Below are 5,159 nucleotides of genomic sequence, written 5' to 3'. Positions count from 1 at the left end.
CATTTGGAGAGTGATCCAGTGGCTAGAAGATCTTTCTTTCCATCTCTCTGTAAATCTGCCTTTTCAGTAAAAGTAAATAAATGTGTTTTTTTTTTGAAATCCAATTTGATTTTAGTAAAAACCATTTTTAAATTCATGCTTACGAATATTTTCTAAAGCTAGCCAGGAGAAAGCACTTCCTGGGAGACAAGAGAGAGGCGCTAAGAGCAGGAAGTCTCCTGAAGCTTCCTTCACTGTACAGGCCTGACCAGGAGTCACGGGCCGTGAAGGTGAGGAGCTCCAGTCCAGCACAAATCAGAGCTTGGCAGATCCCCAAGTGCCCACTGGCTCTCCTTCCCACTGCCTTCCAGAAGGATCTGTCCAGCAGTGCCTCCCAAACACATCATTTCCTTCCACGTGGCAGTTGGGATGCTAGGGATAAGTAATCAACAGAAAGTTCCTCGACATTACTAAACATGCTTCAGTGTTTCCTGGGGAAGATTAGAAACCAGAAGTTGGGTTGGCCTTTGGGGACCTGAGAGAGAAATAAGGCTATCTGTAGAATGGTACAAGAGCTGAGTGCAAGAGGGAAACGGAACCAGAATGAACTGTACAGCAATGAAGATGACCGGAAGGTACGACCAGCACTGGGACACTTACTATGCACTTTGATCTGTGCGCTATTTCAGGCGGCTATGCTGCGGTGTGACTCGACCCCAACCCTCCTGAACTTTCATCTTCAGTGCCATGTGCATCCCCCTTAACGGTTCCTTAAACACAGTTCGAAGAAAGGGAATGGAGCTACATATCGTCAGACAGACAGAAGCAGCAAGAAAGAAGCCACCACACACACAGGATGTCAGAGGAGCAACAAAGGATGACTTAACCAGCCCTTGAATTTCATGCTGGGTCGATTTGTGGAAAGATCAAGGGTAGCTTATGTGAGGCATGGCTTTAGTTAGCTTAAAAGCTATATTAAAGTGAAAAAAGCAACTCTAGGGCCCGGCACTGTAGTCTAGTGGCTAAAATCTTCACCTTGCACGTGCCAGGATCCCACATGGGCACCAATTCACATCCCAGCAGCCCCACTTCCCATCCAGCTCCCTGCTGGTGGCTGGACAAAGCAGCTGAGGACAGCCAAAACCCTTGGGCCCCAGCACCCATGTGGGAGACCCAGAAGAGGCTCTGGGTTCCTGGCTTCAGATAGGCTCAGATCTGGCCATTGTGGCCACTTGGGGAGAGAATCAGCCAACAGAAGACCTTTATCTCTGTCTCTTCTGCTCTCTGTATATGTGACTTTCCAATGAAAATAAATCTTTTTTTTTTTTTTAAAGAAGCGACTCCAGAGTTTGGGGATTGGGGTGCAATTCAAGAGGCTTTCATATGCATGATGTAATCACTGACACAGGATGAGAAGAAATAAAGAGCTCAAGAAACAATTCTATGTATTCTGGTCAGTTCTGAGATTCGGCTGCTGTGTTTTCACCCATCTGTTCACCTGCCCATTCATCCATCGCTAATTTTATCCATCAAACTGTTATATTCGCAATCTTCCTCAACGTCATCATCTCCTGTCAGACCAGTTCCTTCAATGTTCAAGGAGGGGTCTTTTCTAGCAATAACAGTGGTAGAGCTAGCACACACAAATTCCTAATGTAGTCTTGGCAAGGAAAAGACTTGGGAAAGACATTGTGTTTGTGTGAAACATGTACAAACTTTCTCTTCTCATGATCCCTTACACGATATATATAGTATAATACCTATTTATACAGCATGTACGTTGCATTAGCTTTCATAAGAAATTCAAACATGACAAATTATACAGGGAGATTGTGTAGGCTAGACATCATTTTATACAAGTAATTTGAGCATCTGTAGATTTTTAGTGTCCAGAAAGATTCTGAAACTAATCCATCACAGACACGGAGAGGTGACTGTGTATATCAAATGTTTTAGTGAAAATCCATGTTGCAAGGAGCAGTAGCATGCAAAGTAGAACAAAATACAGTATCTGTAGAGAGGCAATCATTTGTGCCAAAGCATCAAACAATGGTCAGAGAGTGTTCAAAAGTGGAGGAACGTTGCAGATGAGCCAGAAAGATAGGGGTGGTGATTAGAAAACAGGATCCTAAAGCCGAGTCGGTGAAGGTGTTGTAACTGCTGACAGTCTGAACATGTAACCCTGGCACAGGCGGCAAAGTCGGGCCGAGGCCAGGTCATTACAGGAATGGACGTCAGCAACCTCAAAAGTTAGCTACGGGAAGGCTGTGCACTTGCAAGAATTTTGCCAGTGTGGTTTCAAAGGGCCTGAATGTGAACCAGGAGTCAGAATATTTCAGGGTGGATAGCAAACTGTTCTGGCATTGACAGTCAACAGAGAATAAAACCATTAAAAAGCTTATTTAAGATGTTGAGGGGAAAAAAAGAAATTTTGTCCATAACCATGAATTCCAGAGGACACACAGAATCTGAGAGAGTGAACTGTGAGCCGGGAAAGTACTGTTAAACAGAAAGGACAGTAAGGGATTGTTTTCTGCTAAGCTGCTCTGCTAGACCCAAAAACCGGCAAAGCTCAAGACAGAATAAGCTCACAACAATATTGCAAGTCACTGACTGGCCTGTTTATCTGAAATCAGGATTGGGGAAATAACAGCTGAATTTCTCTAACAGGCTCATTTTAGCTGGCAAGATAATGAAAACCCCTCTACCTCAGTCTTGCTAGACAAATATCTTCCCATTGCTGTCTCCCCACTACTGCTGTAGAAAAAAAGTAACACTATCAAAAGAGAAAAGGAAACAATCAACTCTTTTTTGTCTTCACTTTCAATCTCCACTTGACTCACAGGCACACCTATGAAATGAAGTCTTGCCAGATTCTAGAATCTCAAATGCCATCAATCTAAATGCTTAAGCCAAACCATCGCAATTTTGTCCATTGCCAGGACTCGGCAGTGGGGATGAGAGATTTGGAGTAGGCAGGTTACCAGGGAACACAGGACTTTCACTCATTCCTTTATTCTTTGTGACTCTAGAAATAGGCCTTAGGGAGTCTGCTGATGTGACACAAATAGCGAGAAAGAGGTAGAGGCATTCAGAAGGAAGAGTTCTTGCCAACAGCAAGTGTCTCTCATCTCTCCTTCTGTGGCGAGGTCTCTCCCAAGCAACCCTGGAGAGTTCTTTCTGGCTGCCTCTCCAGCCCCCTTTCGCCAAGTGGTTCCCGGTCTCTGTGTTGGGAGGGGAACAGTGCATGACTGCCTGCAGCATCACGGGACACGGAATTTCAAGGCCACACCATCTTGTCTGAGGGGAGAGGAAGCAGGACTGCCTCCTGCTGGATCTGTTCCCTCTGGCGAAGGTAGTCCCAGGTACCTGTTAGGGGCCCAGCCCTCCTTTCTGCTCCATCTTTAACTAGCCTCCTGGCTACTTCACACACCAGGAAGCCTCTGACTTCCATGTCTTTCACCTCACTTCTGGCAGCAGCTTCCGCCCTTTCTGAGACCAATTCTCTCTCTCCTGACCCAATCTGACTCTGACCATCAGAAACTCGCTGACAATCAGCTCCTGGGTGTTGACCCCATCAGATGTGCTGTGTTGCCCCACTTCTTTCTCCCGGGTCCCAGTCAGGGACATCATTCATCCAGCTGAACAATCCAAATTACCTCAATTCATCCTCTGTCCCCACAGCATGGTGGCCATCCAGCCATGTCCGTCAACTCCTGAGAGTCCTTAACTCTGTTTTTCCTTATCCCACCCTCCCCGCCACTATCCCTGCGTTGGACACAACTGTATGTTCAAATAAACTTGGCCTTGTCCACATCAGCATAGGTCACACAGACTTGGCCTCTGTTCCCCACTGCCATCAGAGTAACTTCTGCAAAACCCAAACATTCCCTCTTCCTTAAAAATCATGCAGAAGGGCAAAGGTCACATCCCATGACACGTGACATTGTGTGTTGACCCAGCTGCATTTCTCACTACCCACCACAACCACGGCCGGAAATGGCCGTCTCCTCTCCCTCTGAACCCCTTGCTTGGAGACAGAGGGCATGGAAAGTATTTGCTGAATTCAAGCGAGCAGGCAGACGAAAAGCACAAAAAGCCTCCTAGCTTCAGGCTGTCTCGTATGCGAATGTACACGAGATCATTTTCTACCACCTTCACTGTCATTTCATTCACCTCTACTCTTCCTATGGATAACAAAGAATGGAAATCTTACTGTTTTGATAATTAATAAAATAACTATCAAAAGTAGAATAGGGTCCAAGAATAAATTGTCTTCTATTGGATGCTGGCTCCAGCATTTGCCCATGTGTCTAACTCTGATACTTAGCCTCTGGCCTCAGTTCCATCACTGAACTCGTCAAGGGTAATGACAGCACTTCACCCGTGTTTCAATGAGAGAGATTAGGGAGTACTTCATTAGTGAAGGCTCTGGTTGGTGCTACCACCGACCCTTTCTGAAATGTACCTGTGGCTCTCATGACTAGAAAACCACAAACAATGCTGCCTCGAACAAGAGAAAACCCACATAAATTTCCTAGAATGAAATAAAATCCACCTTTTTTTTTTTCTATCACGTGCATGAAGTCAGCCTTAGATGGAAGCTGGGGAGTTTTTGTCTCTTTAGCTCTCCTTCTACCACCCACACCTCTCTCTCTCTCTCCCTCCTCCTCTGAGGGGACAGACGGGGGGCTCCCCTGGACAGGGGCGGCCATCTGCTACACTTCAAGATCACCAGGAGCCTTCAAAATTGACTTACAGCCTTCCCTCAGAATTCCTTTAATCCAATCATCATAAAGACACACCGACACACTGAAAACAATTCATTCATTTAAAATTGAGTTCTATGATGGAAAATTCCTCCCATAGTAACACCAGAGCAAACGGTTTTTCAAGTCATATACTTGTTTTTGACTAACACATAGCATTGCATTTTATCTTTGTGATTTTCCATAAAAAAGTTTCTAGGGTTCAACCTGATACTTGAAGATATCAATTGGTTGACACAAGTGCTAAAGAAACACATAAGCACCTTTGTGTTTCTGTTAACAACGTTGCTTTTGCTTTTAATACGTTGGAATGCTCAGAAAATGGTCTGACTGCAACCAGGTCTGCGTTACTGTCGGAGACATCCTGTAGTGGAGCATCTACAATATTAATCTTTCTCTTGTTGGTAATCA

Source organism: Ochotona princeps, chromosome 20 (genome assembly GCF_030435755.1).
Source record: "Ochotona princeps isolate mOchPri1 chromosome 20, mOchPri1.hap1, whole genome shotgun sequence".
Lineage (NCBI taxonomy): Eukaryota > Metazoa > Chordata > Mammalia > Lagomorpha > Ochotonidae > Ochotona > Ochotona princeps.
The sequence above is the reverse complement of the archived record's forward strand: the minus strand, read 5'-3'. Positions refer to the sequence as shown.